Source organism: Pseudorasbora parva, chromosome 19 (assembly GCF_024679245.1).
Source record: "Pseudorasbora parva isolate DD20220531a chromosome 19, ASM2467924v1, whole genome shotgun sequence".
Lineage (NCBI taxonomy): Eukaryota > Metazoa > Chordata > Actinopteri > Cypriniformes > Gobionidae > Pseudorasbora > Pseudorasbora parva.
Window position 1 is genome coordinate 29,214,268 of NC_090190.1, and position 14,401 is coordinate 29,228,668.

General features: G+C 36.9%; 2 protein-coding genes across 4 annotated transcripts in view; both read right to left on the reverse strand.

The window, feature by feature from the left end:
• The window catches only part of rftn1a (raftlin, lipid raft linker 1a), a 45,365-nt gene extending 32,835 nt beyond the window's left edge, over positions 1-12,530 (reverse strand). The window contains exon 1 of the mRNA XM_067425950.1: positions 12,178-12,530. The gene's annotated coding sequence lies outside the window, so the exon portion shown is untranslated. The remainder of the gene's footprint in view (positions 1-12,177) is intronic.
• Positions 12,531-13,161: 631 nt separating this feature from the next.
• Positions 13,162-14,401, reverse strand: part of dazl (deleted in azoospermia-like) — a 62,745-nt gene continuing 61,505 nt past the window's right edge. Inside the window, exon 10 of one of the 3 annotated variants that reach the window (XM_067426337.1) lies at positions 13,162-14,391. The gene's annotated coding sequence lies outside the window, so the exon portion shown is untranslated. Of the gene's footprint in view, positions 14,397-14,401 lie in introns of all 3 variants that reach the window. The other 2 variants (XM_067426336.1, XM_067426338.1) reach the window with 2 other exon arrangements.

The following is a 14,401-nucleotide window of genomic DNA, read 5'->3' on the forward strand; positions in this document are numbered from 1 at the left end:
CACATCAACTGCAACTAGACCTCTGCAAACATGCCTAAGATTCACCCTGAGACTAAAGTTTTGATTGTCAAGAAGCTGAAGACCAGATCCACTGCTGATGTGGCAGACACCTTCAATGTGTCTCAGCTTCAAGTACAGAGGATAAAAAAAAGATTTGAAGAGACTGGAGACGTTTTTGACAAGCCCAGGTCAGACAGACCCCGCAAGACAACTGCTCGAGAGGACCGTTTGTTGGCTCGAAAGTCCAAGGCCAGCCCATTTGCCACTGCAGCAGAGCTCCACGAGACCTCTGCTGAAGTCCTCTGAAGACCTGAAGTCCCTGTGTCAACCAGAACAGTTTGTCGGATTCTGTCTCGAAATGGCCTCCATGGTCGAATCAGTGCCCAGAAGCCAGCACTAAACAAAAGACAATTGAAAAACCGTGTGGCATTTGCCAAGGCCCACAGCCTGTTAAAAGGATGGACGCAGGAAAAGTGGCAGAAGGTGGATTTTTCAGATGAATCTTCTGTTGAATTACACCACAGTCGCCGCAAATATTGCAGGAGACCTACTGGTGCCCGAATGGATCCGAGATTCACCCAGAAAACAGTGAAGTTTGGTGCCGGAAAAATCATGATCTGAGGTTACATCCAGTATGGGGGTGTGCGAGAGATTTGCAGGGTGGAAGGCAACATCAATAGTCTAAAATACCAAGAAATCTTAGCTACCTCTTATATTCCCAACCATAAAAGAGGCCAAATTCTGCAGCAGGGCGGTGCTCCATCGCATACTTCCATCTCCACATCAAAGTTTATCAAGGCGAAGAAGATCAAGATGCTCCAGGATTGGCCAGCCCAGTCACCAGACATGAACATCATTGAGCATATGTGGGGTAGGATGAAAGAGGACGCATGGAAGACGAAACCAAAGAATATTGATGAACTCTGGGAGGCATGCAAGACTGCTTCCTTAGCTATTCCTGATGACTTCATCAATAAATTGTATGAATCCTTGCCAAACCGCATGGATGCAGTCCTTCAAGCTCATGGAAGTCATACAAGATATTAAATTTGGATCTCACAGCACCACAACTTAATTTGCTGACATATTTTTGTATTTGCAGTAAATTTGTTCAATTTCTGTATAGGCGACAAAACTTTTGTCTTGCCAAAATTTGACCTTTCTGTCTTGATTAAATGATAAATATTTTTTCTGTGAAAATTATTTATTTCAGTGCATTAAACATCATTTGAGAGGGCTTTAGCTTTTCATATGAGCTATTTCTAGCACCAATGAATTAATTAAAAGTCTGGTTAATATCAGGCATTTCTAGAAAATAGATAAGCGACAAGACTTTTGTCAGGGACTGTATTAAGGAGAGGATGACCGGGGCCATGTATTGCAAGATTTTGGGGAACAACCTCCTTCCCTCAGTTAGAACATTGAAAATGGGTCGAGGCTAGGTCTTCCAACATGACAATGACCTGAAGCACACAGCCAGGACAACCAAGGAGTGGCTCTGTAAGAAGCATATCAAGGTTCTGGCGTGGCCTAGCCAGTCTCCAGACCTAAACCCAATAGAGAATCTTTGGAGGAATCTCAAACTCTGTGTTTCTCAGCGACAGGCCAGAAACCTGACTGATCTAGAGAAGATCTGTGTGGAGGAGTGGGCCAAAATCCCTCCTGCAGTGTGTGCAAACCCAGTTAAAAACTACAGGAAACGTTTGACCTCTGTAATTGCAAACAAAGGCTACTGTACCAAATATTAACATTGATTTTCTCAGGCATTCAAATACATATTTGCAGCTGTATCATACAAAGAAATAGTTATTAGAAAAAGCATATTGTGATTTCTGGATTTTTAAAATTTTTTAGATTATGTCTCTCAGAGTGGACATGCACCTACGATAACAATTTCAGACCCCTCCATGATTTCCAAGTGGGAGAACTTGCAAAATAGCAGGGTGTTCAAACTTATTTTCCTCTCACTCACTCACTCACTCACTCACTCACTCACTCACTCACTCACTCACTCACTCACTCACTCACTCACTCACTCACTCACTCACTCACTCACTCACTCACTCACTCACTCACTCACTCACACACACACACACACACACACACACACACACACACACACACACACACACACACACACACACACACACACACGCACACACGCACGCACACACACATATAGTACTATACATACTTACTATATATATAGTAAGAAAAGTTTTTTATTAAAACTGTTTTTTGTGAATGGGTGTGACAGTAAAAATTGGGTCTTTGTAGATATAAGAAAAGTTTGTGTGTGAGATGTTTGTAGGACTCTGTAGGTCACTATCGCTGGAGCAGGTTGGCATGGCTTAATATGAAAGATGATGATAGCACATTCCCCTCACATTTCACAGCTTCGTAATCATCTCTTCACTTTTCTCGCTTGCAATCTCTCACCCCTGCTATATTTCTATTTCACTCTCTCTCTCTCTCTCTCTCTCTCTCTCTCTCTCTCTCTCTCTCTCTCTCTCTCTCTCTCTCTCTCTCTCTCTCTCAGAGTTTGACTGCTTAGCCTGTCACTCATATCAGCCTCGGAGCCCCACTGTGAGTGTGTATGTGTGTGAGAAATGCTAACCGAAGGTCATCTTCTTCTGCCAGTCATCTCACTTGATACCATATGTGCCTGAACAATATGTGCCTGCTCTGAGCAGTTGAGCAATACTCAATCTGAATCTGAATTCTCACATATTCATGCTTACATATTCTTAGTACATACAAAAAAACATATATTTGAGTTTAAAGCACCAATGAATGTGCATTTCATAATTCTGCATTAAGAAATATTAACATTGCTGAGGCCCTATTTAATAAATTCCTGCTGTGTGTAGCACCTCAGGCTCTGCATCCTGAGGATCCTAACATAAGGAAAGATCCATAAGTTTAATTTTGATCATTTCAGACTGATTTAACAGCTTGAGTGGCACATTTTAGTGTAGATTGTATTGTGAACATAATGTACTTTATCTAAAAGGCTTTTCCAATTTGGGGCAGAGGCAAACTACTATATATTGCAGCACCATTTCTCTTTTCGCATCTAATATAAACATATAAATATCAGTATGTTAATATGTAAACCATATGTTTACTTTATTCACTGACAAAAACAGAACAAAATATCAGTCAAAGCTCAACATGAGGGGATGAAACAGGGCAAGATAAAAACAGAGATGTGGACATAAGAAAGACAAATAATCTACTGCCCAGTGACATGGTTTTCAAGCTATTGTTATCTATTTTTTTGGCCTTCAGAACATATGCACATATGAAGGATACAAATGCACATATGTAGATCATAGAAATCAAATTTTTCTCGGGGGAGCATGCCCCTGAATCACCCTAACATTTGGGATCTATAAACCTGCCTACATTATTGGGTATGATTAATGCATGTACAGTATGGCCATGCAGTAAGGTGTTAATATTTGCTTTATACTTAATAATAAACAGCCAATATCTTCTGGGTATGCATGTTTGTAAGCTATTATTTAATAGAGCAATTTGGACCCTAACCTAAATAGTGTTACCATTTTTTCTACAGGCCTACCCTCACTGGGGGCTGAGCACCCCTAAAATGAAAATCCTAGAAAAGTCCCTGAATACAGATATGATCCAGAATCAGATCCAGAGGCTGAATTAAATTGAACAGGAGAAGCAACAACATCAGGACGTCCGTCTCTGTGGTATGTACTGTATTTAGTGTCCTGTCAACATTTGTGTGTGTTTACTCACAGTTTATGAGGACATGATTCGGTTTATGGACTATTGTATGCGACTAAACCTTAGCAGTAGCAAGCAAAACGTTTTTGCATGTCAGACTAGTGTAATGTTATACATAGAACAACAATGGAGTAACCGCTTTGTGAGAACGTACCCTAGGTTTATGTTTGGGTGGTTTTACAATAAACAAACTGACACTTATATTGGTCAGCTAAACAAATTTATTTAAACACACACCATAGATCGCATGCTCCATTGATAAATTAACTATACACGATCGTGTCGTTTACTGATGTTTACTCAGGCGACGATAGCCAACAGCACAGACATTTGAAGCAGTTTTACTCACCGGCTGCTTCCAAAGCAGGACCGGACCTTTATCGCTGGGACCGCTCCGTCAAAAACACGCTTCTTTGGTATGATTTGGTGAAGTCCTGTGACCGCCGAGATCCGTGATGTTGTGAAGCTTCCCGTCATTTCTGCGTTCAAATCGGTTCAAATGCAGCGCTGCCTTCTCAGAATGCTGTGCTGAAGCGTTGAAGTCGCTTGATGTCACCCATAGGAATAAAGTGGAGCGCGGTGCGGACTATAACGACATAAGTGTTCACGGACGAGTGGATCTGCACCTGAGCGAGGGTTTATCGGCGTGCATTTCCTCTCTCGCTCTAGTCATGCGCGCGGGCACCCTAACGGGAGAAGAGCCCGTACGGCCCATACAAGGACCTTCCATACAAGGACCTTCCGGATTTAAAATATAAAATAAACCCATGATTTACTCACCCTCGAGCCACTCTAGTTGTATAATATATTTTTTTTTCTTTCTTATGAACAAAGTTGGAGTTATAATAATAAATATCCTGATGCTTCAAAAGCTTTATAATGTAAGGTGGCCAGATTTCTGAAATGGAAACCCAGGATTTTTCCTATTTGAGTGGCCAAAATATCACTAAAATCGAATTTGTTCTTATCTTTTCATTAAAAACAGGGACAATAATTTTTTTATGTTTTTATTTGTTGTTGTGAGGTCCTGATATTATTAGTAACGTTAATAATTATTATGGTTTAGTTTGATTATTAGGATTTTTTTATCTGAATTTAACACACCCGCAAAAAACTAACAAAAACAAAACAAAAAACTAAACAAAAAAACAATAAAAAGCAGTAGTAACCATTGTAAATAACAAGCAGTTGAAAACAATATTATAACATGACTTAAAAACGCATTACAAAAATAATATAACATAAATATGATAAATTAAACAATTTAACAAAAAAATATTTAAACATTTTACAATTGTTTTTAATATTTTTAAAAGGTTATACTGTATACATTTTTTTTTTTTACTTCAAATGTTTTGCTATGTTTGTGCTTAACTCTTATATCCTTAATTGGTCGGGTTATTCTGGTCTTATTTTAAGCAAAAAGTAGGTGTATTCTTGCAAGTGTATTGTTTAGAGATTTTTTTTATAGTTCAGATGTGTGGCAGTCACTGTTACTGTTAAAATAAAAGGTAGAAATACGGACAACCCTATTTTCTCCCTAAATAATTAAAGGCTTTATCTCGAACGGTACCCTCACTTCCCTTTTCCTTTTCTTAATTTTCCCTAATATCTCTTTGTCTTCACCTTTGTGCAAATCATCTATCTTATTGTAATTTGTTTGCTGAGAATCTACATCTATTTTAGTACAAATCAAAGTATTATATTTAAGAGAAAATATTGTTTTTATGTTTTTAAGTAATTAAAAAAAAAAAATATCCAAAATTTAGCAACACTAAAATTGCATTCAATATCTAAAAAATAAAGAGTTTCTTATTTTGCTTATACTCTGCTTGGCTGAATCTGATGTGTGAGCACCACAGCGAGTGCTATAGGATGATTATATCCACCTTCATTTGATTAAAAAAAGCCTCACAAATGGGCAGACTCAATCAGAGCCCTAGTTCCGTAGTCATCCCACGGACTAATTCCCTGATCAGTGCCCTGCCTACCAAACTAGTTAGCTGATTGAGATGCACCCATCATTTTCTAAATAGTCTAAATGTCAAAATGTTTTCAATAATAAACTACATTTTGACAGGGGCGTTGCACATGATCCTGGGCCCTATACACTGGCAGTCCTGATGAGCCCCCATGTTCACAAAATAAAATAGATGTAGATACTTTTTACAAAGTGAAAAAGCTTTACTAAATGAAAATAGATTCCATTTAAACCATATAAATGTAGCAGTTCTTTGCAATATGTTTAAATAACATGCAATTTATACTTTTTGACAGATACATAATATTTGCATTAACAGGATTCACTAATGATACGTTTAAATTATTATATTTGTCCAAATTATGAAATGGATGAGGCCTTAATGGGACACCTATCCCTAACCCTACCACCTTATTTAGCTTATTTTTAAATTATGACAAATTATGTGGTGCATTTCAGTCTTTAAGTATTTGTATTTAGATTGTACACTTTATTTCTTTCTTTCCACTTTTAAAACGTTTTATTCATTTTTATTCAAAGTAACTGTTAAATGGCTTTCCAATGTGATATGTGATGGGAAAAGCATTATTTTGTTGTTGTCTGGATTGCTTCTCCCTGTTCCCAGTACCGTCAGTATTATATAAATGTGAATATGTGTCTTCTAAATTACTAATGTAACTTTACACTAAATAATATTAATCTCCTTTAGTGTATTTTAAGTGACGATAGGGGTGTATACCACTAACGTTCGCTAGCAATTCAATACTAATTTAATAAAGAAAAAACGTACAGTATTTACAGACGAAACTGACCTGCACTTGAAGCCCTGAAAAGGTCAGTAAGTTTGGAGCGTTTTGCTGCTTCTTAGGAGTGCTTTCTTTTTCTTTTGGGACATGGTGGTCATAAAGGGATGGACATGGTCAGAATGCTCAGGTAGGCCGTGGCATTTAAACGATGCCCAATTGGCACTAAGGGGCCTAAAGTCCCAAATTCTGACTCTACCATCTGAATGTCTCAACAGAAATCAAGACTCATTATACCAGGCAACATTTTTCCAGTCTTCAAATGTCCAATTTTGGTGAGCTTGTGCTAATTGTAGCCTCTTTTTCCAATTTGTAGTGGAGATGAGTGGTACCCGGTGGGGTCTTCTGCTGTTGTAGCCCATCCGCCTCAAGGTTGTGCGTGTTGTGGCTTCACAAATGCTTTGCTGCATACCTCGGTTGTAACGAGTGGTTATTTCAGTCAAAGTTGCTCTTCTATCAGCTTGAATCAGTCTGTCCATTCTCCTCTGACCTCTAGCATCAACAAGGCATTTTTGCCCACAGGACTGCCACATACTGGATGTTTTTCCCTTTTCACACCATTCTTTGTAAACCCTAGAATTGGTTTTACGTGAAAAGCCCAGTAACTGAGCAGATTGTGAATACTCAGACCGGCCCGTCTGGCACCAACAACCATGCCACGCTCAAAATTGCTTAAATCACCTTTCTTTCCTATTCTGACATTCAGTTTGGAGTTCAGGAGATTGTCTTGACCAGGACCACACCCCTAAATGCATTGAAGCAACTGCCATGTGATGTTGCAAGGGCACCTGGATTTCTCCCGGTGCTCCGGATGGCCAGTCCGGGCCAGACAGACGAGACGGTTAAGATGAATCTGTATTTAAACTGGGTTACTAATGTAGTAGAAATGTGAATTTATTTTTTAATTTGGTGCCTTCTAGACTGAGACAGAAAATGTATTTTTGTCTCATGGGCATGAAATACAACAATATCCAGAATGCTTCGCTGCCTTGTAAAGCCACCGCTACTGGATTACTGTGACTGAGTTGGAGAAGACTCTAAATACAGAACGTGTCTGTTCAATATAATGAGTGAGTCACCGCGCGAGTGTCACAGCACGCTGCAGGAGTCAGATTACATTTAACGTCATAAATGAGCTGATGAGCTCTGGTGATGAGAGCTGAGGTAATCACGACCACGCTCGCGGCATACATTCACAACGCGAGTTCAGTCTGGCGCATTTTCAGCTCATGCCTTTGGAAGCTTAAGTTTCATAGAAATTAATTTGAGAAGTTAAAACACTTACATTGCTCTCAGCATAGGTCCGTTTAAATGAATGCGAGCTGAGCTGTGAGTATGATCTCCCATCCCCCATGCGCGGGTTGAAAACCCTCTAACTGATAGCAGCTACTTTAGAGTAATATATTATAATGTATTATATTATATTATATTCAATTATACAAGCTAGCCTATAGCCTACATGAACTGAATTCAAATAGTATAGGCTCATTCTCATTCCATTTACAGTTTGATGTATAGATAGGCTGCACTATCCTAGCCTATCAACTTTCTATCAACTTTTCAGCTTTTAAAACTGGAGCGGAGGGAGTTTCTATGGTAACGGGGCAGCCGCTCGTCTGACAAGCAGCAAAACTCCGTCTGTCACTGTTTTTTTCACTGCTTTCAGGTAAGTTTAGTCCCTAAAATTACACATATAATACATACAAATGTTCCTGACACTTACTTATATGCTTCTGTTGAATATTTACTTTAAAGAAATGGAAAAGGTCCGTTAGCATCTCAACCGTTAGGCTAACTATAAAATACTTATACATGAACTATAAGGGCTAACTATAGCCTTGAGCTCTTATTTATGAAAGTTTGGGATTTTAATCACATATTATGTGTAGATAAGAGGTTTTGCTGGCAATTTGTCAATTGATGAATGGAAGGAACGTTGTCTAATTATTTAACCCAAAAGTTTGCACTGTATGGTTAACCAGTGACATCACATGGAGCATGAAAATGGGCTAAAACTATTTCAAACGTGTGACCATTCATAGTAAACAATTATTGACCACGTATATCACCATGCATCTGTAAAACCTAAAATTAAATATATCTGATATCTCAAGATATTTTACATATATTGTATAACGTATATTATTCTTAAACCCCCCCCCTCCCCCCTTGCATTTTCAACTCTGCTCTAGTTTATTTATTTCTAATAAACCTTAAATTATATGTACCACATATTTTTGGCTCTGTGAGAAATTGTGTATGTTCTTAGATTCTGATGGCTGTGCAGAGAACATCTCTAAGGCACTATGAACAACCTAACTTGTAAGTAAAGCCTCAAAAATACATGCATTCCTGTATATGATACAACAAATGTTGATAGTTGTAGTAAATGAAATGGTGAAATGTTCATGAAGTGACTCCGAGAGCGGCTCTGCAGATGAAGTTAATGTGTTATGTATAGGGAGACAGTAGACGATGAAATCATCATGAGCATCGTGTGCTTCGGTTTGTGTAGTAGTAGTTGAAACTGCAGCGCTCATTCACAGACATGGCAGAACATAAAGACTTCAGGTTTCATTTTCTTTTTGAGCTTTAATATTAACAGACACTAGTCTGTATCAATATCTGATTCATTGTACAGCCCTAATTTTGAATTATACGTAAAAAAATTGCCAAATTCGGTGTAAATTCCAAAATAGTAAATTCCATTTGTGATTGGATTCTGTGATTTCATTCACGTTTCTGCATAGCAGAAATAATATGGCTCTACGTGATATTTGCAGTATTAAAGATAGATAGTTTTAAGAGTTATTTATTGTTGTGTTATAAAGTTGTTACCAAGGGTATGACTAAAAGACTTTTCAGTCCGGCTGAATTTTCTGCAAACTTCACCACCGAGGCCAAATGAGCATTGTGAATGTAAGAACCTCACGTTATATCTATAACAATCCTTGTTGATGTTTGAATTTTATTTCAGGGAAGTTTGTTAAGACAGATAAACAAGAGATGTTATGACAATCTAGACTGAAGTCGGTTCCAGATCAACCTTCCACACCAGACTTCTCTCTCATATGGATTGCTGTCTAATTGCGTAATATATGTAACCTGCTGAATTAGGGTGCATGCAGATATTACTCAGAAGCATGACTAAACTTTGCTATAATACATCTATCTAGTGCACCAGTGTGAAAGACAGCTAAAAAAGTTTCTCAAAATCAGGTATGCCAATATTATAAAATATTATTAATTGAACAATACTAGCCATTATAAACTTATTATATATATAATAAGTCATATATATATATAAATAAGTTCTACATTTTATTTTGGATGCCTTATCTGTAATTTGTGTTGGGGGGGGGGGGGGGACTAGTTAAATTGAGAAAATTAACATTTTACAGATTGTATACAGTTTTTCTGTTTGCACTGAAATTTCTTGGATTTTTCTATACATTTTTCTGTTAATGTTCTTATATTTAAATGTGCCAGTCATTACATGATTTGTGCTGTAAATTATTTGTACCATTTTGTTTTATTAGCGTATTTGGCGTATTATTTATCTGTTTTTATTATTATTAATAAGAGCTCTAATTGTAGTCTTTAAAAAAAATCCTCAAGGTTCTTGAAAGTCCTGGAATTGAAATTTATATTATCTCTACGAACAATGAAAATGTTTATTTTTATCATCATTGAACACTTTTTTGTTGTTGTTCCGAACTTGTATGACTATATTCACAATTCACTTTCTTTCGTTCAAAAGTGAATGGTGTAAGGACAATTATGCTTAATATCTCCTAACAACATTAACATCTCCCTTTGTGTTTAACAGAGGAAAGAAGGTCATGCAGATTTTGATTGGAATAACGCAAGGATGAGTAGATTTTTCTTTTCTTTTTTTTTTGAAGTACCTCTATCATATTGCTTTTTATATTGTGTGAATAAATATGAGTGACACAATTTTGATGTAGTATAAATTATTAGTACTACATATGTTAATGCAGTTTAATAAAATGGACAACAACCAGAAGTCAGCCTTACAGGTAAAGTGAATGTAAAAATGTAAAAAGCGTTAGTAAAGCTGATCTACAGAAATATTGTAACCTATGACTAGCCTATGACGAATTATAAATAGATCTAAAAAGACTTTAATCTATTTTTCTTACTGTAGTTATAATATTGTTTTTATATTAAAGTAATTTTTCAAAGATAACAGTAAAAAACTAAAATAATATTTGATGACAGCATGTGTGAAGTGAAGAACCAGTCTGGATGTGGTAAGTACGTTTCTACAACGTTGAAAAGAGATATAGTATGTATGTAACATGATAAAAACGTTATAAATACATTTCTGCATAGTTGCAAGGAGATGCGGTAACATGATATAGACGTTTCGGCAACATTACAAGGAGACCTAACGTGATAAACTTTTGTATAAAAATTACTGCAACGCTGTAAAAACAAAATTATAACATTAAAAAACCCTGACATCTGTTGTATTACATAGGATCATTTTTTATTTATTTATAATGTTGCTGGGTGGTCACCCCATTATAATGGCAGTGACAGGGTCTATTGAGTTGAAGCTCAAAAAAACATCCATTCATCATAAACATACTCCACACAGCTCCGAGGGTTAATAAATGCCTTCTGAAGCTAATCGATCGAGTTTTCTAAAGAAAAATATCCATATTTAAAACTCCATAAAGTAAAATATCCACCACACCTTCTTTCATATTCAACTTGCACAGAAAGTGCAGCACTTCTCGCAGCTCAAAACGCTGACGCTATGCGATGTTGTGTCAGTTACAGGTTTTCTGTAAGCTGAATCCTGAAGGCGGTCTGGCGGATATTTTACAATATAGATATACTTTTCTTCAACTCAATGGACTGTCACTCACTACCATTATAAAGGTTGAAGCATCAGGATATTTATTAATATAATTCTGATTGTTCATCAGAAAGAAGGAAGTCACATAAACCTAGGGTGGCTTGAGGGCGAGTAAATCACAGGGTAATTTTCATTTAAAAGTGAACTAATCCTTTAAAGGCAAAGAAGTGAAAATCCACAACGGTAAAAAAAAAAAAAAAAAAAAAAAAAAAAAAAAAAAAAAAACCTTTTTCCTCTATTTACAGTAAAATGTTAGTCACAGAAAACGTCTCATTTCACTGAAAAGATCAAAAGGATAAATTGTCACGATAAACTAAATTATGCCCATTATTTGAACAAAGACTGTGACTAAGTAGACCCCATTAAAAATAAATAAAATGACCCATTTAATACTGCTTTAGTTTTTTTTTCTTCTAAAAAGCCAAACACTACATTTGTACATTTGTAGGCTACATACACGGTTTCATGCATGCAAATGTTTTTTATAGATCGAATATTTTTTTGCTGTCATCTTGCACATGCACACTTCAAATTAGAAGTGAGCTTGAACTTTACAGTGACTCACAAGCTCAAATAAAAGCACCCATTTAAGTATACCGAGAGCATGGGAAGAAAGAAGAGTGGGATAAATCAGCAGAGAAGAAATACATCAATGACAAGCGGATAGAATCAGAAAGTTAAGTGTTAAACCAAGGTACAGTAACAGAAGTAAACTCCACAGTCATTAGAAGAATGAACGAACATACCTGCTCTTTGATTATGTCGCTCTCGATTTGTCTCCTCTGCCGTTTCTTTCTCCCTTAATTATCTGTCGCTTCTCTCCCGTTTCTTTCAGCTTTCTATCGGTTTCTCAACTCTCATGCCCTCGCTTGTGTGTGAGAACTGGAGGCAGGTGAGCAGATGATGAGCTCAGTTCATTTCTGCCGTGGCGGCGACTCCAGTAAAAAGTCTCCTCCTTCTACTCGCTTCTCTCTCTTTTCTTCCCTCCCTAAAGGGGAACGATGCCCTCCACTGTTTCCAAATCATCCCTTTTGTCTCTCGTTTCACCTTCATCATCGTACAGTCAAAAAAAAAAAGAGGGGGGGTTGACAGTGGAACCCAGAACTAGTTGACTAATGGTAGCCTAATTCTGCTTCCTCATTCATTAAATACAACCCCCCCCCCCCCCCCCCCAAAAAAACCCCGAATCAAAATGGCTCTATAGCGCCACTAATAACACACTTCATGTGCTTTAAGAATTAAAATCTTACGTTTCTATAGTTTACCAGTATACCAATTCCGTATGGCATAATCATGTTACAAGTTTTTAATTGTATCATATTGCCGATTCCTACAGTAGCCTATATACAGATTTTCCAAGACAATGCTCATTTTGATTCATATAGAGATTTCACGAAAAAATTATTTCCGTTTCGTTTTGAATTGAGTAGGCTACATATCAAAGATCCAGAACATGTCAGGTCAAAGTATGTGGTCACAGATGACTCTGTGGATGTTTGTGTTAATATACATTTATTTTAAAGCATATTCATTGGTCAAGTAGCATTCAATTCATATTTATTGTGAATCACTACTAACCAGTTCTTAATTTAGTCTGTCCAGCCAGACAATACAAGGGATGATACCACCAGTCTACCACCTTCAACAGCAAAATAATGAGGGTAATACTTTTTTTTTTATTTAAAATGAAATGCATTTACAATTCTGGTGCCTATTACAATAAAAAAAAGAAGGGAAAAAAAGCCACTGATAAAAGGGAGGCAAAAATAATACGACTTTATTAATTTTTTTTATTAATAACAAAAACAGCAAAACCGCACAATGCCAACATCGAAATCCAAAACGTATATACATGGCAAACCCAGAGTACAGTGATTAGAAGCTCTCAAACTAGAGCACAATATAAACCACAACTCCTATGAGACCATAGGAAATAAAACTGCAAACTTTCAATACAAGCCAGTCAGATTTGGTTTATAAAAATGTGATGAATCTGCTACAGCTATTAAATCAGCCCCCAATAAAAAACAACAACAAAAAGTGTATAAAATGACAGTGCTTTGTGTTCAACAATACCCATAACTCTTGGCAAACTCTTTTAAAAACAAAACTCAATTAACAAAAGGGAACTGGTGCGAAAAAGTGCTGGAAAAATAGAAGGAAGCCTGACTGTGTTCACAGTGTTTATCGATATTCCATCATCGCTTTCATTTAAAACTAGTCAACTGTCCCGTGACCTGCTGTGACTTACAGGGCTGAGTATAAAATTTTATTGTAATTTCTGAATTAATGCAATGATTTTATTTACACATTTTAACTGCACTAACAAAAAAGGAAACCAGCATCAAGGGGAAAAATTAATGGAAGTACAGTGATAACGACTGATGAATGAAAGATGTGTAGAGTAAAAAAGAAAGAAGGGGAGCCACTGTACCCTGGTGCTCAATAACCAAATAGATGAAATCCGAAAATGTGCCTTGAATGTGAAAATCCCAAAACAAAACTATTTTAACAGTGAACACTCGCTAGCTTGAATCAGTAAACAAAGGAACATTGCTCTAAAACAACACACTGAAAACATTAGAACAGTAACCTAAATGCATACGGTGCATCACCAACAGTGAGTCAAACTTTAAAATAAGCAAACATAAATAAAATATAAATATGGATTTGTGAGCTTAAAAGTGTCTTTAAAGTTAGTTGGCCATGAAGAAGAAAGAAAAACAGACAACACAAATAAATGGGTGGAAAAGGCTAAAGCGAACAAAGCTTGTCAAATGTTTCAGTGTGTGGATGTGCGAGGCCTTAGATTACAACATGATCATATCAATGTTGTCCCCTCAAAATACACCATCGCATCACACCCAGGATGACCCTATCTGCAACTGTGTTTGAAAACACGCACACAATGAAGTGCACCGCTTGATCACCAAGTTGTTCTCCTCTGCTTCTGTGGGAGTCTACCCTAAG